Genomic DNA, 24,130 nt, shown 5'->3' with positions numbered 1-24,130 from the left:
TGATTGATAAATATAATTTATTCATTCTTTTTATAGAGTCAAAATGTTAAACAAGACATTATAACAGCCCTACCATACAACGCTAGAGAGTCCTCAATTGAAAAATTAAATTAAATTCAAAATATATAGAAAATATTTTGACTCTTAAATGAGTTATAGTATTTCTGGCATGTTTTATTGATAATGCATGATACGCGGTTTGTGTCTCTACAGTTGGCCCCTGGGACTTCCCTCTTCTAGCTTAGCTTGATAGTATTAGGGTTCGGGGATGGGATGCCAACAACGTCACCTATGGGTTTCATTTTACTGTATTTTTTGGGAAGGGTTGTGATCTATCCTCTGTCTGTCCTGGATTTGTATTGTTTATGTTAGAGCCAATTCCCATGACCTTTGCATCTGTGGAAGTTTTTCCAGGTGCATAATTGTGGTTATGTGATGGTCTCGGTATGGGGCCAATAATTATGGTGTAAGCCTCACTATTTTCTTAAATCATTCTTCTGACTGTAATGTAAACGGGCTCTGGGGTGTGGAAGTTATTTCTCTTTGGGTCAGATGGCAAGGATGGCATGCATTGGAGGAAAAGAGAGGGATTCCCTTTAGTTTTTCACTAGAAATCACCATTTTGTGCTTCTCCCTTGGTAGGCGCACGGGGTGGTTGGTTGTTTTAGAAGAAAAAAACTTTTGGGTTTGGGCTACAACCCGTGAAAGAAATTTTCCCTACCCTTCTCTCCACTTCACACTGTAAGTTTGAGGAAATGGCTCAGGCAGTGTCTGCTAGAGGCCATTGTAGGAAAAACAGGGTGACAGAGAAGGCAAAGAAACCCACCTCCTCTGGGGGAAAAACATGGGGTCACAAACCAGTTGCTAACATCATAATCGATGTGGCCAGAACATACCAGGAAAGAATGAGCGAGGAAATCCAACAGTTAATTGATGAATGGGATGTTGACTTAAACCGATAGGCTGGTTCAATGGACATTTAGGTGGAGGATTGGTGGGCTATGGTGTTGGACCCAGGGCACACCTGTGGTCATGTTACTCAGTTTAAGAAAACCCTGTACATGTACTGTTCCATGAAGAGTATCTTGGGAAAGGTCTTGGAGGAGGTCTCAGTGGCAATGGCAACAATGGTGCCTGAATATCCTAACTATAAATAGGACTTCCAGAATATCTAGTATCATATGCAAAAACAAGATAAATGCCTTCTTCAAATTGAATATCACCTCCCTTTCATTCTCTCACAGACAAATTTTCTGGGTTCCAATGCTAAGGACCCAGCTCCGGTGGAGTTTGCATTCGCCGAGGGAGAAGACAAGTCTGATAGCTAGTTTCTCAATTTTTTGTTTTATTATGTATGTGAGAAGCTTTTAATTTTTAGAATGTTTCTATTTATGTTTATAGGAAAATAATATTCAGGAAAGGAAAAGCCATATAGAATTATATAGCTTTGTTAGAAAGACTAATTATTTTTTGTTATTGGATGGCATGTCATGGTGTTAGGTGGCCAAGAGACTAGGTTTCCCTTAGGGAAAGTTGAGGCCAGCTAACTATTCATATGTGGATGTAACTTTCTTTTATATTAATTAAAATGGAAGGATCTACCAAGCCTACAAAAAAGAAAAATTCATATAGAATTATATTATTTAACATTGATATCAAAATATTTTATCTTTAACTCCAAGAGTGAAAGTGAAATATTTTTAGCACATCCTTGTAGGTTTTAACCCCATACAAAAATTACTTGCATACGAATTCTAAAACACAGAAAATAAATAATGCAAGAGTGTAACACATAAAACACATATACATAGAGATTTCCCCTGGATCCCAAAATTGGGACTACCAGCTTGATTTTTCATTATGTCCCTTTCAATGTTACAATACATATTTATACATGCCAAAGCATCCAATACCATGGACCGAAAACCATCACATCCAAAACCATGGACTGAAAACCATCACGTCCAAAAACATGGACTGAAAACCATCGCGTCCAAAACCATGTGCAAAAAATCATGCAAAAAACCATAGGTAGGTCCACCAAACCTAATATAGGGTCCAAAAACAAAATTTTCTAGGGTGTTGCCTCGAACCCCATAGAGTGGGGTTACCTGCACCCCTCAAACCCCTTGTGACCTCCCCCGCTACACAATCGGCGCAATGAAAGGGGGGCTCCACCCCCCTTGTAACCCCCCTAGTTAACTATGTGGGCTAGTTGTGGAAAGAATATAACACAACCCAACATTCTCCCACTTGTTGTTTTCATTCCACAGGGGGCCACAAGACAACTTAGTTCTTTATCCAACCCTACAATGCCCATTGTTTCTCTACAACAAGACAACTTCTCAAAGCTCACAGATTTTGTCAATGCATCTGTAGTATTCTTCAAAGTGTCCACCTTTGCCAACAACATATTTTTTTCTTCTATCATATCCCTCACAAAGTGATACTGAACATCAATGTGCTTTTTCTTTGAATGATATGCAGGGTTCTTTGATAAGAAAATTGCACTTTAGCTATCAGAGTGTATCCTTATAGCTCCCTCTACTAATCCCATACATGAACACAATCTTTGCAACCAAACTACTTCCTTTCCTGCATGAGTGGTTGCCATGTATTATGCCTTTGTAGTTGATAGTGCCACTACAAATTGTTTCTTACTCATCCAACTGACTACACCTCCAAATAGGTTAAACACATACCCACTTGTAGAGATTCTTTGATCCAGATCTCTAGCCCAGCCTGCATAAAAAAAGCCATGAATATCCAACACTCTATCCAATCCTGGTCTTCCTTGGTAGCACAAACCATAATCAAAAGTGCCACGCAAATCCTTGAAACACTGCTTCACTAATGTCTAGTGATCCTTCCCTAGTTTTGACATAAACCTGCTCAATACTCCCACTACATGTGTAATTTTTAGTCTAGTATAGACCATCACATACATCAGGTTACCGAGTGCAATTGCATATGGAACACTGGACATGTCCTCTTCCTCTTCTTAGTCTTGGGACACTGTTCAACAGATAAATTTACACCTACATGAATAGAAACCTTCACCGGTTTACTATCATGCATATTAAGCCTCTGCAATATTGTCTTGACATACTTCCTCTAGTTTAACTAGAGCTTCTTCTTTGTCTGATATCTTTTAATTTCCATGCCCAAAATATAGTTTGCAGCAGCAAGATCTTTCATGTTGAATTTGGAGGACAAATGGGTCTTCAAATCCTGGATAATTTCTTTTTCATTTCCAGCCAGCAACATATCATCCACATAAAAGACCAGATAAATAACACAGTGACCAATTAATTTAAAATACACACAGTGAACTGCTTTGCTTCTGGTGAAGCCAAGTCCCCGTATAAATGTATCAAATTTTGATACCACATCCTTGCTGAATGTTTTAACCCATATAGAGACTTCTTTAACTTGATTACCATTTCTTTCTTACCCTTCACCGCAAAACCTTCAGGTTGCTTCATGTAGATCTCCTCTTCCAGGTCCCCATGAAGAAATGCTATCTTCACATCCATCTGTTCTACCTCAAAATAAAAAGCAACATCAATAGATAAAAGTAATCTAATAGAAGCTACCTTGGCAATAGGAGAAAAAATATCACCAAAATCAATTCCTAGCACATGGGAATAACCTTATGCTACCAGCCAAGATTTGTATTTCTCCACCTTTTCTTCTTCATTTGACTTCTTCTTGAACACCCATTTGCTACTAATGGGTTTCCTTCCATCCAGCAACTCCACCAGATCCCAAGCCTCATTTTTGTCCAAAGATGCCATTTCATCAACCATGGCCTCTTTCTAGAGTTTTCCGTCCTCTGAATCTACTACTTCCTTCACAATTCTAGGATCATCATCAGTAATAGATAAAGCAAAATTTGAATAGAAATCAGATGGACTATACCTTTCTGGCTACCTTCTTTCTCGAACTGATCTTCTCACACCCGGATTTTGTGGCTCTTCATATTTTGATTCCTCCCTTGTTGTAGAGTCTAATTCTTCCTCCTTTAGATCAAACTCTATCTTCTCAAGTTCCTTTGATGGGAATTGATGTTTAATAACATCTTTCACCTCTCTGAACACCACATCTCGGTTGTACACAACCTTCCTTGTTACTCAATTCCAAATCTTATAAACCTTTAAACCATCCTTATACCCAATAACGATGCACTTTTTAGATTTACTATCCAACTTGGTTCTTTTCTCCTTTGGAACCTGTACATATGCATCACATCCAAATATCCTCAGATGTGAAAGAGAGGGTTTCTTACCAGTCCATACCTCTTGTGGATTCTTATCCTCCAATGCTGATGAAGGTGATATATTGACCAGGTAACATGCCACCTCCATCACCTCTGCCCAGAATTCTTGTCCTAACTGGGCACCACTGAGCACGCTTCTTGCCCTTTCCATCAATGTCTTGTTCATTCTTGCTGCAACTCCATTTTTCTCAGGTGTATATGGAGTAGTCTTCTATCGTGCTATACTACATTTCTTACAGACTTCTTCAAATTCCTTACTGCAAAACTCTCCACCGTTATCTGTCCTCAACACCTTGATCTTCTTCTTTGTTTGGTTTTCCACCAGAGCCTTAAATTATTTAAACCTGTCAAAGACTTTAGACTTCTTCTTAAGAAAATATATCCATGTATTCCTTGAGAAGTCATCTATAAATGATACATAGTACACAGACTTACCCAGTGATGGAACCTTCACAGGTCCAAACACATCACTGTGCAGAAACTCTAATATATGTTTCACCCTCTTACCACCAGAGGGGAAGCTCACCCGATTTTGCTTCCCATATACACAATTTTCATAGAAATCAAAATCTAGAGAGCTATTACCCATACCTTCTACCATACCTTTACCATGAAGTATTCGAAGGCCCTTATCTCCAATATGTCCAAGCCTTCGATGCCATAGCATGGTCATCTCTCCAGAGGCCACTAAATTTTCTGCTCCACTTTCAAGAACCATAGAACTATTGCACCCATCAACAAGAATGATATCTTGCAGCTTGTACAGAGTTCCAATTTGAACTCCCCGCATCAATACCAGTGCCCCCTGAACTATCTTGCAAGTATCCTTCTCGAACACTGTTTTTACACCTGCATCATCCAACTTTCTTACAAAAATCAGATTTCTGGCTAATGCAGGAATATGCAGAACACCCAGAAGTGTTCTAACCCTTCCACCTTGCAACTTCAACTTTACTTTTCCGCGACCAATGATTCTAGCCTTCCTATCACCCCCCAAGAAGACATCACCACCATCATATTTCTCATACTCGCAAAACCACTCTCTATGAGGAGTGAAGTGAAAGGATGCACTTGAGTCAATCAACCATGCCTCATGATCTACATGTGTACTTGAAGAAGCCAAGTACACATCCCCACCTTTAGTTGAGGTGGTTTTTACCTCTGTAGAAGGAGTATCATCAGATCCCTTTCCTTTGTCAAGAACTTTAGATTTACAGTCCCTTTTGTAGTGCCCTTCCTTTCCGTATTTCCAGCACACCACCTTTACAGGTTTTCCTAGAAATTTAGATCTACCTCTAGATTTAGATCTCCCACTCGATGACTTATTTTTGTTTCTCTTCTGGGACTGTCCTCGTACAGACAAGTCATCACCATTCTGGCTCTCCATATTTTTCTGTCTCATCTCCTCCGTTAGCAAGGATGAGACTATTTCATCAAACTTCAAGGCAGTTGTATTGCTACCTATTGCAATAACCAAACTATCCCATGAATCTGGTAGAGAACACAACAAATTGATGCACTTATCTTCATTTGAAATTTTAATATCAACAGATAATAATTGACTTACCACCGTATTAAATGCGTTCAGATTCTCTGTCACCAAGTCTCCATCTTTTATCCTCAGGTTATAGAACTTTTTCCATAGGAAGAGTTTATTCACTAGAGACTTATATTGGTACAAAATCCCTAACTTGTCCCACAAAGCCTTCATCATATGTTCCCCTGATACATTCAAGAATACTGAATCTGAGACACACAATCGTATTGTGCTCTTTGTTTTCTGATCCAACTTCCTCCAATATTCATTGGACACTCCCGTTGGTTTAGTACCTGGATCTACCGCAATCCACTAATATTTATCCACCAACAGATCCTCCATCTTGAGTTTCCACAACTCAAAACTCTGACCATTAAATTTCTCAATCTCTATCCTTCCACTGCTCACCACCTTCTTTCACCACCAGAATCAATCTTGCAGATCTCCCACTGAACATGGTCTACCACAAGCCCGAGCGAAACCCCTCAGCAACAAAGGCGTCCCATTGAAGCCAAAACAACTCTAATACCAAATGTAGGTTTTAACCCCATACAGAAATTACCTGCATACTAATTCTAAAACACAAAAAATAAACAATGCGAGAGCATAACACATAAAACACATATACACAAAGATTTTCCCCTGGATCCCAAAACTAGGACTACCAGCATGATTTTTCATTATGTTCCTTTCAATGTTACAATACATATTTATACATGCTGAAGCATCCAATACCATAGACCCAAAACCATGTGCGAGAAATCATGCACAAAACCATAGGTAGGTCTGCCCAACCTAATATAGGGTCCAAAAACAAATTTTTTAGGGTGTTTCCCTGAACACCATAGAGTGGGGTTACCTGCACCCCTCAAAACCTCTGTGACCCCCCCACTAGGCAATCTGCGCAACGAAGGGGGGGCTCCACCCCCCTTCTAACCCCCAGTTAACTACATGGGCTAGTCGTGGAAAGAATATAACACAACCCAACAATCCTTTTTCATACTGTATTGTAATATTAATAATGAACCAGGTAAGTACAATGAGAATGATTTTTCATAATGTTTTTAATTTAAAGTAACCAAATATGTATAATCATTTATGTTTTTATTATACTCGACATTGCTTTTTTATTTAAAATATTTTCTTAAGGGACACATGTCAACTCTAGGTTGAGCATTAATGAAATTACACATTGCCCTCATACAGGGATATTAAATGAGCCTCTCAATTCAATCAACATCAAGGTGTTAATATCATTGGTTGGTCCTCTATATCTATATGTTGCATGAAATCATCAATACCATAAATGGGAATGTCATTATCTAAGTGAGAGTCCCACTCTTGAGTAACCAATGCAAAACAAAAATAACCATGATGCATCTCATCCAGCCCATCTTCCTCATCTATGTGTACACCATCTTATGAATCCAAATATTGTATTGTTGTCAATCCCCTCTAATAATATGGTGTCTTACTATGTGCAAGATGTACAGAACTGTGCACTTTGACTAGCTTCTCTGCTCTCCTAGAAGAAAGTATATTCCTCTTGATATAATGGATGATATTATATGTGGATCAATTTCTCTCTAATGCAGAGGAACTAAAAAGTTGAAACAATGAGTGAATAGTAAGTTGTTGGATCCCTCGGTCGTCATCCCCATGCATACTCCGCGAACTAATGGGGTCATCCTAGCCTAAATCATTGTGATCTTCCCTTGCATCTGGCTTATTGAAGGGGCCATTGAGACTTGAAAGTTGCATATAGTCCCAGACTAAATCAATAAATTTTATCCCAGTATAGTCCATTTTTTTCACTGCACAGATTGCTAACGTCTTCAAGCAGGATATCTTTAGGGTAGATGGGATACCAAAGATTATAGTATCGAATAAAGATGCAAAATTTACCTCCAACTTATGGAAGTCTTTTTTCAAGGTTTGGGAACTAAGCTAAACTTCACTATTGCATACCATCTACAGATGGATTGGAAAACTGAAAGAATGAACCAAATTTGGGAGGATATGCTTTGAATGTATGTGATGGATAGGCCCACGAAGTGGGCAGATTTTCTACATCTATTTGAGTTTGATTATAATAATAGCTACCAAACTACTATCAAGATGAGCCCCTTCGAGGCCTTATATGGAAGGAAATGCCATACCCCAATCAATTGGAGCCAACCCAAGGATAGATTGATTCTTGGACCAAAGGTTTTGCACGAAATGGAATAGATAGTGTGGAAAATTCAATAGAATATTAAAATTGCCTAAGATCGAAAAAAGAGTTATGCAGACATGAAAAGGTCCCATAGGGAGTTCAAGGTGTGAGTGCATGTGTATCTGAGGGTTAAGCCTTAGAAAATTACTCTTAGAACCAGAGAGTGTACGAAATTAACACTCCAATTATGTGGGCCATTTGAAATTATGGATTGCATGGATCCAATGGCATACCAGCTGGCTCTGCCTAGTCATGTTGAAGTTCATAATGTATTTCATGTATCGTTATTAAAAAAATATGTTCATGATATTTCTCATATAGCTGACTAGAATGTGTTACGAGTGGAGCCCAAAGGGGACTTTCTACCAGAGCCACTTTGTATCTAGGAGAGGAAAGAGACCATGCTTCGTAATCGGGTTGTGGCTCGCGATAAAGTGCAGTGGAGGCACTTTACTCCCAAGGAGGCCACTTGGGAACTAGATGACAACATGAAAGAAAATCATCTAGATTGGTTTGCAAAAGAAATTTCTAATAAATGAACACCAAGGATGATGTTATTTTATTTTAGGGGGGGAGGATGCAATGCCCCTTTATTTTAGAAACTATAATAGTTAAGACATTATATTTAGTAGTGAAATACTGATAATAATAATAATTAAATGTTGTATTGGAAGGAATTATCTGGAAAGAACAAAGGAACAAATGAGATCATTATCCTAATCCATAATCTAGGATGGATAGATTGGATAACAGAAAATAATAAAAATATCAAACTTTCCGAAATCACTCCAAAGAAAAACCCCAGGAGTGAAATCATGTGATTTAGTAGATAAGTAGAGAAAAATCTTGAAAATCACTCAGTGTGGGGGAAACAACACTAGAAAGGGTGGAAAAGTACCCTAGTAGAAAAATATGGGCATTAGGTCCCTATAATACTAGTGATTCCTCCCTTACTATTGTCGTTGTATCCCTTATTATTATTGTTGTGCCCCTATTGTCCCCATATTGTTATTATTCTCTATTATTATTTTTGTGCCTTTATATTATTATTATTAGGTCGGTTTGGTTATATTGTGACCCCTTAGACTCCTATATATTGAAAGGAGGTTTTGTCATTTGAATCATCCAAGAATTTCTCATTTGTGTAATGTAAAGGAGGTTTCACCCTCGAAGAGGCTGAATTCTAAGGCGTTGATCTATCTTTTGTATCTTTTTGTGAGCTTGTTTCATAACATTTGGTATTAGAGCTTTGGATTCTAGGGTTTCACTGCTCCAAATAGGTCATCGTGGCATTTGTACTATAACTTTTTTTATATGATGTTTCAGATGCTAAAAAAAAACCCATTTAGGTTGAAAGCATTCTGAACCTTGGGTCTGAATTTTAGACCTTTTCATGCTATACTTGCAGAGATATGATCTGAGGAAGTTGGCCTTTTTGTAGCCTTCTGAATCACATTCCAAACATGTGACCTAGCGAAAATCGTCATAACCTTTATTTTGAGAATTAGATTGAAAGAGGATAGACTGTAGTTTCCTGTGTATATTTTTTACATCCCAAGGTCAAAATAGTGACATGTGGCACTTCATACAATTTCGCTCTTCTCAAAAGGTATATAATCAGGTCATCCTCGGAGATTGTGCATAACTCCTTCTTGGAGAATCTAAATTCGATCAGACTGGTTGCATTGGAAAGAGGACATAGAGGGCTATTGCAGGTCATAATTTTAGAATTGGAAGATCCGAAATTATAGAGATACATCAGATGTAATATCGAGCTCCTACAAAGTGAAAAAAGGTATGTAGATTTTTTTAAATTTTTGCATAAGCTTGGTTTGAAAAAATAGTTTGAAGGAATTCAAAGGGAATAGTGAAGAATTATTAACATTAATTAATGCCTCAGAGAAAGAAAATGGAAACACCTAGTAAGAAACCTGAAAGCTCTAGCATGACTCGTGAAGAAGAAGAAGAAATGCAACATGATATATCAAAATTACAAGACCAAGTACAACAAATTTCACTCTCACTAAAGGTAAATGAAGCCAAGATGAATGGCATGGAAGATAATATGAATGGAATGCAAGTTAAGATGAATGGTGTGAAAGCTAAGATGGATGGCATGGAAGCTAAGATGAATGGCATGGATGCTAAGATGGAAAAATTGAAGATAAATTTGAATAAGTTGCTACAAGAAATGGTCACTAATGGCGAAAGGGTAGTAAAGAAAACTCATGATGAGAACAAAAGAAATGTTAATCATGATTTCACAGACTCTAATGTTGGATTGAAGACCTACCATATTCCAAAAATCGATATGAGGAATTTTGATGGCAAGGATCCCGCAACATGGATACGATAGATGGAGCAATTTTTTGATCTGCATAATGTGCAAAACACACAAAAGGTACGTATTGCAACTTTATATTTGGAACCAAATCAATTTGTATGGTATCGATGACTTTGCTCTCATAAACAAATTATCGCTTGGGCAATTTTTACGGAAGAAATGACAGCACATTATGAGGATACAAAAAGAAACACCTTTTTTAGCCAATTAATAAGTCTCAAACAAAATGATTCAATGATGGAGCACATTGAGGACATCCAAAAATTGAACATAAGGGTAAAATATTCTAGAGGAGCATAGGATTGATGTGTTCATAGGGACTTTAAAGGATAATATCCAACATGAGGTTCTCCTTTGGGAACCTGATTCATTGGAGAAGTCATTCAGGTTAGCAAGAAAAATGGAAAGCAAAATTATGGCAACAAGGAAGCCTACCACTCACAACTATAAATATGGAAGTGTTGTTGCCCCTAACCCTACACAACCTATACGGTTGAAACCACAACAATTGGAAGAAAAAAGAGCAAAAGGGCTTTGTTATAGTTGTGATAGCAAATACACTAAAGATCAAAAGTGTGATGAGAAGAAATTATTCTACATAGATTGTGAAAAGGAGGAAGAAAAGGAACAAGAAATGTCAAAAGAAGAGGATATACTCTAGGAACAAACCCTAGATAAAGAAAAAATGAATCCGACCATATCTTGTAATGCATTGGCTGGAATTACTACTCCTCAAACTATCAAGATAGAAGGGCATATCAAGAAGAAAAAGGTAATAGTGTTGATTGATTCAGGAAGTACCCACAATTTTATTCATTGTAAGATAGCAAAAGAATTGAATTGTTTCCTATATCTAGCACAAAAGTGTCAAGTGATGCTTGCAAGTGGAGGAACCATAAATTGCTCTGGAATGTGCCATAATATCAAGCTATCAATGGGAGAATATGTATTGAATGGCCCAATGCTTTCCATTCCAATGGGAGGTGCTAATGTTGTACTAGGAGTCCAATGGCTACAATCCTTGGGTACAATAGCTTTTAATTTTCAAGAACTTTTCATGAAATTTTCTGTGGAAGGAAAGGAAGTTGAATTAAGGGGTATTGCAAGGAAACCCAAAAATATAATTAGCTCTAACTGTATGAAAAAGCTTCTAAAAAAGGAACAACGACGTGTGATTGCACAATTATGTTCAGTAGATGTTTCCACATCGAAATCATCTATTTCTCCAGATCTCCAAAATGTCTTGGATAATCATTCCAAGGTATTTGAGACTCCAAAAGGTCTCCCACCTATTCGTGATCATGATCATGCTATTCATTTGATTCGAGTAAGTGTTCCTCCAAACATCATGCCGTACAGATATCCCTATGCCCAAAAGAGTGAAATTGAACGTATGGTTGCAGAAATGCTAGAGGCTGGTATAATTCAACCTAGTCAAAGTTATTTCTCTGCTCCGGTAGTATTGGTGCACAAGAAGGATGGATCATGGTGCATGTGTCTGGATTATAGGGAGCTCAACTAGCTCACTATTAAAGACAAATTTCCCATTCCTGTCATTGATGAATTATTGGATGAATTGCATAGATAAATTTACTTCACCAAGTTGGATCTTGGTTCAGGATATCATCAAATCAGAATGAAGATTGAAGACATTCTGAAAACAACATTTAGAACTCATGAGGTTCATTATGAATTTTTGGTCATGCCTTTTGGCCTTGCCAATGCACCTTCTACATTTCAAGGTTTGAAGAATTCCATTTTCAAACCCTTCCTTAGAAAATTTGTGCTAGTATTTTTTGATGATATACTAATCAACAAAAAGTCTTGGAAGAATCCTGTCGAACATGTTGATAGGATGCTACAACTATTGGAGGAGAAACAATTATATGCAGAAAGCTCCAAATGTTTCTTTGGAGTACAAGAGGTGGAATATCTGGGTCATATTGTATCTCATGAAGGTGTTAAGGTAGACCCTAGGAAAATTAAAGCCATTAAGAAATGGAAAATCCCCACATCCATAAAGCATCTGCAAGGATTTCTCAGGTTGATAGGGTATTATCGCAAGTTTGTTAAGAATTATGGGAGAATAGTAGCACCTCTATCAACATTATTGAAGGAAGATGCATTTTCATGGACTCCAGAAGCAACAAAGGCCTTTGAACATCTTGAAGGGGCAATGTGCCAAACACCGGTCTTAGCTACACCGGAATTCACAAAAACCTTTATTGTGGAATGTGATGCTTCAATAAATGGAATTGGTGCTATTTTAATACAAGATGAAATACCCATTTCTTTCGAAAGTCATCCAATCAAGGGAAAGTATTTACACAAAGCTATTTATGAGAAGAAAATGTTGGCAATACTACATGCACTTAAGAAATGATGACCCTACCTAATGGGAAGACACTTCAAGGTAAAAACGGATCATGATAGCCTTAAATACATTTTAGAACAAAGATTATCTTCTGAAGAGCAATAAAATTGGGTCAAAAATATGTTGGGTTATGACTTTGAAATCATCTACAAAAAAGGGAAGCAAAATGTTGTGGAAAATGCACTCTCAAGAAAGGATGAGGATGTGGAAGCATTGTTGTGCACCATTTCTATTATCCAACCAGATTGGATAAACAAAGAAAGGGAGGAATGGAAGAATGACGAAGAAGTGTGGGCACTTATTCGAAAGTTACAACAAGATTTTAGTACATCTGATACATTTAGCTAGAAAAATGATTCGTTATGGTACAAAGATCGCTTATACCTTTGTAAGAATTCCCAACTCAAACAAAAGATTCTTATGGAATTGCACACTTCTCCCTTAGGAGGGCACTCGGGATTTTTAAAAACTTACCACAGGGTTAAGAAGGACTTTTTTTGGGATGGCCTTAAATCAAATATTCAAAAGTTTGTGGTGGAATGTTTAGTTTGCCAACAAAATAAAGTTGAAATAATTAAGACCCTAGTTCTATTACAACCTTTATCCATTCCAAGCCAACGTTGGGAGGAGGTTTCAATGGATTTTATCACAGGTTTACCCAAGTCTGAAGGAAAGAGTGTCATCATGGTGGTAGTTGACAGACTTACCAAGTATGCACACTTTTGTGAATTATCACATCCATTTCAAGCTAGTATAGTTTCTACTGCATTTATAGAAACAATTCAAAATCTACATGGAAACCCAAAGATTATTGTAAGTGACAGAGATCCCATTTTCACTAGAAATTTTTGGACATAATTATTTTCTTGTCTTGGTGCTCAGTTAGCTCATAGCTCATCTTATCATCCTCAATCTGATGGGAAAACTGAGATAGTAAACAAATGTTTGGAAGTATATCTTCATTGCTTTGTATCTAGTAAACAAACACAATGGGTCAAATGGTTGCCTCTAGTTGAATGGTGGTATAGCACTTCCTTCCATACTTCAGCAAAAATGACCCCATTTATGGTACTTTATGGATATCAGCCACCTTCCATCACATCATATTTAAGAGAAAATTCTAAGTTTCAAGCAGTGGAACATCACATCGAGCATCAACAACAAGTTCTCCAACTCTTAAAGGATAACCTCATGTTGGCACAGAATATAATGAAACAACAAGCAGACCAGCATCGTAGCGAAAGAAGTTTTGATGTAGGAGACTGGGTATTCCTATGGCTACAACCATAAACAAATGTCCCTCAAGCAAGCTAAGAAGGATAATAAATTATCACCAAAGTATTATGGTTCGTACAAGGTGTTGCAAAAGATTGGTACTATGGCATACAAATTGGAGCTTCCTGCAGCTTCTCAAGTGCACCCAATTTTCCATGTTTCATGTTTAAAGAAGGTTATAGGCGACAAGCTCCCAGTTCAAACAATATTTCCAGAACTTGATGATTAAGGAAAAATTATATTAGAACCAGAAGCAGTCATAGACAAGGATAATTTTAGGGGCGAATGTTCGCCCTTTGGCGAAATTAAGGGGTTTTAAATTTTTAGTGGGCGAATATTTTGTATCATAGTACATTTTTACAAATCACCTCAAATAGCCCACCTTATTTTAAGGGAGAGGGTAAAAAAGGTAAATTTAGCACTTGAAATTAGGACTTACAACCTTCCATTCGCCCATTTTCAAGAATAGGTTTTATTTAAGTGAATCCATTCGCCCATTTTCAAGAATAGGTTTTATTTAAGTGAATCCTATGGGCAAAATACCATATTTATAAAAGAGGTATGGTAAATTAATAAAAATATAAATAAATGAGAGGTATGGTAAATAAATAAAACATTTTTTATATTTACTCCATAAGTCACCTTATAGACATGTAAGGGTGTAAACAAATAAAAATATAACTAAAGTGGAGGTATGGTAAATAAATAAAACGTATTTTTATACTTACTCAAAAGGTATGGTAAATAAATAAAAATATAAATAAACTAGACGTATCGTAAATAAATAAAACCTCTTTTTATATTTAGTCCATAACCCTCGTTCTATTTATGAAGGCTCAAGAAACAGGTTTTATTTAAGTGAATCCTATGGGCCAAATACCATATTTGTAAAAGAGGTATGGTAAATTAATAAAAATATAAATAAACGAGAGGTATGGTAACAAATAAAACATTTTTTTTATATTTACTCCATAAGTCACCTTATATTTACGAACACTCAAAAAATGGGTTATATTTAGGTGAAACCTATGGCCAAAATACTATGGGACAAATACCATGGACTAGATTGTTATTAATACCATGCAAAAAACCATTATTAACCCTAATATTAGAATTAATAAAAATAAAAATGGCACATAGTATTGACCCATGGTATTCACCTGGAATGTAGCCTATTTAAATGGGGGAATTAAACCAGCATGCAGCCTATGCTAAGATTCACTAGGACTTTACAAAGCTTTATTATTTAGTGAAAGACTCGCCAAGATCTTACAAGATTTTATAATTGAGTAAAATATTCTAATAAAAATAAAAGTGGCACATGGTATTGACCCATGGTATTCACCAAAATGGCACATGGTATTGACCCATGGTATTCACCTGGAATGTAGCCTATTTAAATGGGGGAATTAAACCAGCATGTAGCCTATACTAAGATTCACTAGGACTTTACAAAGTTTTATTATTTAGTGAAAGACTCGCCAAGATCTTACAAGATTTTATAATTGAGTAAAATATTCGCCATGCCTGGTGAGAGATTCGCCAAAAAATTATATATACATATTATATTATTGATAAAATCACCTTCCATTTTTCCTATATACCATGGAGATTCGCCCATTTATTATATTTATAAATTTAGGGGGGTTCTTAAAATTTTCCCTGGTCATAGACACAAGAACTCAACAGCTACGAAATCGATCAATTTCAAAGTATCTCGTCAAGTGGAAGAACTTATCTACTGAAGATTCCACATGGGAGGATGAGAATTTTATACAGAAGCATCTAGAAGTACTCAAGCGTTGAGGACAACACTTTTTTGAAGGAGAGGAGCATGTTAGGTCCCTATAATACTAGTGATTCCCCCATTACTATTGTTGTTGTATCCCTTATTATTATTGTTGTGCCCCTATTGTCCCCATTTTGTTATTATTGTGCCCCATAGAATCCATATATTGTTATTTTTGTGCCTTTATATTATTATTGTTAGGTCGGCTTGGTTATATTGTGACCCCTTAGACTCCTATATATAGAAAGGAGGTTTTTTCATTTGAATCATCCAAGAATTATTCATTTGTGTAATGTAAAGGAAGTTTCCCCCTTAAAGAGGTTGAATTCTAAGGCGTTGATCTATCTTTTCTATATTTTTGTGAGATGATTTCATAACAGGGGCTTTAAAGGATGAAAAATAATCATTTTTAAGAAAATAAAAACAGGAAAAGCCTAGGATATCAGGGATTGGAAGATCCTAGAAAAATGGGACGTTGTTATCGAATGTATGCTAGGGATAATGGTACCGACCAATGATGCTTAGGAATGATTAGATAGTGACTGGCTATCCATATCTTTATACAAGGCCAAGCTTTCTCTTTCATAGTAGTATAGTAATAGTAAATAGTGCCAATAATCCCAACTAAATAAAGTAGTCTTTCGGCTCTCTCTTCTATGACGCCAGATAAGCTGAAGAATAAGTGAATAAATAATAGTAATAAAATAGAAAAGAATATGGATAGAGAGATAAGCCGCATAAAGGCCCAGACACGACACTCCCTCCATTATATCGCCAGGGAACCTTTTTGTTAGCTTTAAGGCCCTAGAACTTTTTAAGCTATTGTTCGCCTTTGATCTCCCCACCAGCTAGCTCAGCTTGATAGAGAGAACTTTCCAGCTACCTTTTTCCCACCTCTTCCCAGCCATCCTCAAGACAAACAAGCTCAAGCACTGTTATCCCAGCCCTTGCAAGGATGGGTGTACCTCCTTTACAGAATCAGTACCTAAACTTGACACTGACCTTCCTCGCTCGGCTAAGGGACAAAGCCCTGTGGAAGTAACACCCAATATAAGTCTTTCATAGAAATCCATCCTCAACAAAGGGACAAGCTAAGTGTGGGTCTCCTTACATCCTCTATAGGTATTTCATAGAAATCCATCCTCAACAAAGAGACAAGCTAAGTGTGGGTCTCCTTACATCCTCTATAGATAAACAAGCTCAGGCACTGTTATCCCAGCCCATATCTCTATTGGCCCTAAGCTTAACTAATGTGGTTAGGGAGCAAGGCAACCTTATTGGAGGTAAAATGTTACCACCCGTCTGGTGATGAACGAGTGGGCCAACAGGGGCTACCAGGATCTGTCTCCAAGCCCATATATTGGGTGTGACTTCAATTTATCAACTTATATATTGGGTGTGACTTCAATATATGGGGTGTCCCATATCTCTAGGATACCTTCACAAGTTAGCCGCTAGGATACCATCACAAGTTAGGCAGATGTTAGGGAGCCAGGGGACTGCCTTGCCTCACCAGAATGGTACCACCCGATTGTCCAGCAAGTGGGCCTGAGGGGGCAGACATGACTCTCAACCGCACTGCTGCATTGGAGGTTGTCCATCATGGGTCCATCATTAGGTGTAGGATATCCAACAGATTCAAGGATGATGTTAGAGAGCCAAGGTGATTTTCAGCTTGCCTCAAGCAAATGGTACCACCAGTTGTTACGGACGAGTGGACCTGAGGGGCAAACATGACTCTCAACCTCACTGCTGCATTAGAGGCTGTCAATCATTTGGTTAGGGAGCAAGGAGCAACAGGTTGCCACTCGTTGTAGTGGGCCTACAGGGCTACCAGGCATGACCTCCCAACCTCCTAGTGTTGGTAGTGGTTATCCCTTTGCTGATCATCTATTTATCCATCCTGCCTATCTATCTGGCCTACCATCCTATGCCACTGACTTGTCTAGCTTTATGTTGGTGTTTGACTTGTTGTTTGTTGGTTGTCTAGCTTTATCTTGGTGTCTAACTTTATGTTGGTTGTCTTGCCTTCATTTTCTAGATTTGGCCAAGGCACAAAGCCCTGTTCGGCTAACCCGGGCACCTAGCCCACTGTACTCACGATGAGCTAGGGTAGAGACCCTCATTAATGATAGCCCCACATCTACTCAGTGCCTTAGTGATTCCAGGACAAGGCATAGGCATGTTGAGGCCCTTTTTAAAGGTGTGACGTACTATTCTTTACACCCAATGGCTTACGGCTCAGTGTTGCTTCAAGCTCAATATTGCCTGCATGGAGTGAGCCGCATACGAGTATGGTCAATTTCATTCCTGAGATGGTGACAAACCCAGGAACACCATGCCTTGTAGGAATCCATCCTCATTCCTTGTTGGTGTTTGACTTCTATCTAGCTTGTGTTCTATATAGCTTATGTTCTAAAGGGTGGTTTACCACCCTATGTACTTTTTTAAATGCCTTCACGAGGGAAACATAGGTTTTTGACTCTGGGGAAGAAAATAGATCTCAAACTAGGGGGAACTGGGGGTGACAGTTCAAGGTTGTGTTCGATTGTTGGTAATCAGATTTTCTTGTAACAAAGTATCTATCTTCTTATAAATTTTCTTTTCTGATGGAACTAATTTGATTATTTTCTGTTCAATTTTATGACCATGGATAATCGTACTTTCTCTCTTAGTATGGGTATTTAATTAGAGAATGTAGATGCATTTGGCATGAATGATCTCTTAAGTTTTGCATGGGTGTGACACCAACAACGATATGGATTATGTAAGTAATGTAGTTGCAGAGAGCTCGATGAGTCTCCTTGCATAAGTTTAATTAGATTGTATTTCACACATGGGTTTTGTTAATATTGTAAATATGTATATTGTTGCTCTCTAGCAGGTAATTCACCTGGTTGAAACTTTTAGTTCAGATATGAATGTTACATTAGAAGTAAAATGAGAAAACAGTGTAGGAATTCTCATAAATAGGCGATCAAGGATGTGTTTTGAATATAAAGTGAGACTGTTGGGTACAAAAATGTATGCCCAAAGTCTCGTATTATTACAAGGGTTATCTGTGAGAATAACGCCTTAACTAACAGGTCAAGACTTAAACAGGTGACACAATAACGTCATAAATAGAGCATGCAAACATATCAATAGGTGAAGCTAATAACTGGGAATGAATTCATAGGTGAGAAAACCATTTGGTAATATTGACTATAAGGGAATTATTGTAAAACAAAAATGATTCACATGAAAGATATAAGTTAAACATTAATTACACAGAGATGCTAGAACAATTCCTTTCTTCAGTATTAGAAATAATTCCCACGTTAATGATGAGAAGTGTAAAGATAACTATTCGTTCAAAAACTGACTGTGTGGTAGCAGCACATACAAAACCCTTCAGAAGCTCAAAGTACCTAGAGACATTCTAAATTCGTGTAGGAATTAGAAAAGACACTTAATTGCAAAACAAAACTCAGATAGTAAGTATTCCAAACTAGCATGGCTACCTATATTTCCCAGTATACTGGTATAAACACAAACTAAAAACTCAAGAAAATAGAGTACAACAATATAGGTTGGGCACAGCCTTGGCTAACTTGAAATCATACACTCATTTGGCCTCAACAACACTCTCCCAGATCAAATGTTACTACAATTACTCAGCATAAATATAGACTATAAATTAAACACTTAAGGAAATAGAGAATAAATGCACATATTACGCATAAACGAAGCTAACTCAAAATATCTGAAACACTAGATAGGAATGGTAATTGAGAAGGAATTCAAATTACAAGAAGTGAGTCTTTTGAATCAATTAAGCTACATGTAGGGCGCATAGTAGAGCATCCTAACTTCTCGAACACAACCAAAGGCTACCCCAAGGAATATCGTGTACAACTCTACCCAAATAAAGGGCATCTTTGAAGAGGAATAATATAAAAACAAACTACAAAAAAAGGGAAACGCCTTGACATAAATTGGAGGAGGGTTATCATCTCCTGCATTGCGTACGCAATGGAAAATACAAAAGGTCAACATCATAAACACAAACCATCATCAACTAGTTTTTCCATAAACACAACAAGAATCTGACCAGTATTACAACAGTGAAACAAATAGGTCCATAACATAAGGGAAAACCCCAATAAATTATCAATGGTCACAAAAGTTAAATAACCCCAAACAATACCATCCAAGTCTGACATTTCAATGAAAAATAAACATTAGATAGAGGGTGAATTTCCTATACAACAGTTTGAATTACAATATGAAAATGGCACATTTGGGCTGCAACAAACCCTCGGGAGAAAAACCCGTCTCTCAAAAAGAAAAAAGAAAGGAATACTGATGCAGAAATCAACCCTCCTCTATTCCACCTTTTAGGGTATACCCAAAAAGTATATTTAAAACACCTCGAATAGCTACAACGAACTCAACAGATATAGAGAAAGCTTCAAACATGAAGGTGCTCATGCAGAGTAAGGCAAATATGAGTAGAAATTACGAGAATCTGAAACCAACATGGATAATTTTCGAACTTTAGATTATCTGGGTGAATATCTAAACAGTCACCACGCTTGCAGGCAATGGTTTTGGAGATTACATGCGCGTGCATAAGAAGCAACAAAGAGATGAGCTAGAAAAATAATTGGAAACTAATTGAAGAAATCAATAGTTAGCTACCACATAGCACTACAATGGATAAGGACAACCAAGTCAAGCCCCTATACCTTCTCTGCGAATATAACTGAGTTATGCGTGAGTTGAAGAAACCTGGACAGTGAGTCAACTAACCATGTAAGGCAGCGATTGAGGGCAAAGGAACCAACTAGAAATTACATAGATTGAAGATAAAACAAGAACACAAAAGGGAAACCCACTAAAGTCTCATGAAGACGGAGGGTCAACACACCTTCTATGCATCCATATTACTGTCCACTACATTCTCATCTAAGACCTGCAAACAAATAGTGAATGCTCAGATTTCACAGAGGAAGGAGTAGTTCTTAATTAATAACGAAAAAGAAAAAAAATAGACGGCATACTATTACCTGGGCAATCGCAGACCCTTAAACTCTAGTGAAATGGATTAAGGGTTCCATAAGAAGAGTGATGAACCCCTCATGGATCGAGCATTTCCATTTCTTAAGGGTGGCCATGACACTACTCCAGAAGCAATAAGACCACCTCCACGTCTGTAGTAGGGTAAGCTCAGAGGGTAGAACAAACAATACACACTCAAAACTAGAAAAACAATTATGGGTCACCAAGGAGAGAGGTATCCAAACCATGAAGCGATGTGTTAGGGTTTGAGATGTTACAGCCATCATCGTTCATTTGCTGATAGAAATATCAACCATTAAAGTCACGTCGTTGGGTTAACAACGAGGTCGATGAAAATACCAAAGAGGAAGACGAGACCAAGTGCCCAGAATAGAATGGCAGAATTTGAATGGAAGAAGGTATGGTGGGGGGGAGAAACTGCCATAAATAGGAGGCGGTGGTGCTCTGGTGGCTCTGACAAAGGACAGGTTGGAGTGCATATGTTAGAGAAGATATTGTGATGACCAAGGTAGAGCACCCACCCCATACAATAGCCAAAAGATCTAGTGAAGACAACATAGGAGATGGAGCAAATTGGATTATTCCCTAATGTCAAACAATACGCAACCAACACTATAACAATAAGTAAGAAGTGACCTTGATAAATTATGCATCGATAAGCTTATATATAGTTAAATGTAAATAGTATATGTGAATTGTAGTCATAAGAAATTATGACATCATGTGAACCAAAACAATGGTGAGAGACTACAACAAAATTGGGGTTGTGGTGTATTGTAACCTTTAGAAAAGATGAATCAAGGTAAGTGTAGGTTATCTATGCTAACGAACATAGAAAAGCGTTATGCAGTAGAAGGAAAATTGAGTTAAAAAGTTGAATGTTCTAGTACACCATACACCTTTTCCACTTCTAATATCATAAGCAATCATTAAAATAACAAATTATATGGAAAAAAAACTTGTATATGTGACTAGGCTCATTACAACATAATTTTGATACAAGATTGTAATATTAATAATGAACCAAGAAAAATGATAATGACATTTCATAATGTTAAAATAGGAGACATTTTTTAGTTAAAATATTTTTTAAGGGACACGTGTCAACTCCAAGTTGAGCATGAACGAAATCACACATTTCTTTGATACTAGGTTGTCGAATGAACCTCTAAGCTCAATCAACATGAAGGAGTTAATTTCATTGTTTGGTCCCCTACATCTATTTGTTGCATGAAATCATCAAGACGACAAATGGGAATGTCCCTATCTAATTCCGAGTGACACTCTTGAGTAACCAATGCAAAACAAACCAAACCACGTTTTATCTTATTTAGTTGAGCCAAGAGGTTCATTCTATAGCCCAATGTGAAGGTGGTGTTAAGTATTTCGATGCTCAATTTGGAGTTGACACGTGTGTCTCTTAAAACAAAAATAAATTGTTCTTAAAATATAAAACAAATTGACACGTGTCTCTCTTAAAATAAAAATAAATTACTCTCTAAATAGAAAAGGATGTCAATTTCATATTAAAATGGTTTTTTTGTTATTCATATATTTTGAAGTATACTCTTGATATACCAAGGGTTGAGAGGGATGAAATCTGTTCTCACTCTGAAAGGGGTTTTCATGCAAAAATATTTAATCCCTCTACGCACTTAGTGTTGGAAATAATACTGAGAGGGGGGGGTGAATCAATATTATTAGTTCAATAATTTTTCATTTCCCAAACAAATTTATATACTCTACTTTTGGGAGGTGAACCAGTATTTACACGCTGCTGTGATTAGAGAAACCAATGTATACCTAGAGAACTTGTGATTTAGTAAATTTATCATGTGTTGATCATTAACAGTGCATCAGTTACTTATTAAACAAGTGTATTAAGAACAAAATAAATCATCACACATAAGAAATACACATGAACACCAAGATTTAAAGTGGAAACCCAATGTGGGAGAAAAACCTCCTGTTGCTATCGTCTCCATCTTCTTTTAATATTAAGAAAATTTGTTTACAATCTTGTACTAGTGCAAACTCATACTAGTATGTAGGCACCCACCTACAGAAGCCTACAACCTTCTATTCTTTTCCAGCTTGTACTGGAAGGAAGCTGCAACCCCCTAGCTCTTGTACTAGCCAACATGTTTACTAGTACATAGGCACTGGCCTACATAAGGCTCTCACCTTCTCTCTTCTTCCAGGGACCACATTTCATAAATTTTCAAACTGGATGCTCCTGCTACACAACAATATGAATGAAGGCCTCATTTCATCAAATTTTCATGCTGGACCTATCAAAACTTTCAACCTGCATCAACCAATAATCAGATAATCTGATGAGTTAGATCAGTGTCACAAGAACACTATGCTGAACCCAAAAACTTGCATCATCATTCAGAACCAACTGCAACCTCAAAAATCATGCATCAGAATGTATACGCTAGTTTACTAAACCCAAACTACTTGCATACACTACTTTCTTTAACCAAATTTGTGTATACCTTCAAAACTACTAAGAAATAAAACATCTGAATCAAGTTTGTACCAACCAGAAATATACTAAACATCTATTGTCAATTTACGGAACCTTACAGAGGTAGTAGCAGAGATATCCCTCCTCACTTAGACTATCAATCAATCAAACACCAAACTACTTATACATTCAGTTTTACATTTAGATATAAGAAGACTTCATTGATAGATAGCAGTAAAACAACATAACTGATCAGATAAATCAGTCATTTCTGAAGAATAGGCTTTTCCTTTGTATATGCTACTTGGAAGGGTTGAACCTGCATGTATACGCGCTTTTACCGATAAAACCAGTGTATAGATATGAAAATATTAACTCACAACTTCACTGCTATTTGAGAATTCAGGCAAACCTAGATCATGACATTTAAAGAATAAAACAGGTGTACACAATTAGATCTAGCCCAACCAATATCATGTCATTCAATGATAAGTCATTTCAGGTCTCGTGATCCTGATCCAACATTGAATTCAAGGTGCACAAAATATTTCAGCTCAAATCACAAACATAGCCCCTACAACATATAATATACTTGTCACGTCCCTAGCCATATATCCAATTTTTTTTTTTTAGTTATACATACCAACTTGCCTAAACATAATGCTCATATGATTTTTTTCCAATCATTATGACCATAACCATATCAATCTATATGATTAAAGTGCACTTTACCTTCAATTTTCCTATTATTAAAAACGTTTGCATAAAGCATAAGCAATT

Source organism: Pinus tabuliformis, chromosome 1_1, assembly GCF_031772625.1.
Source record: "Pinus tabuliformis cultivar Carrire ecotype Pingquan chromosome 1_1, CPIR1, whole genome shotgun sequence".
NCBI lineage: Eukaryota > Viridiplantae > Streptophyta > Pinopsida > Pinales > Pinaceae > Pinus > Pinus tabuliformis.
This window is presented reverse-complemented; position numbering follows the sequence as displayed.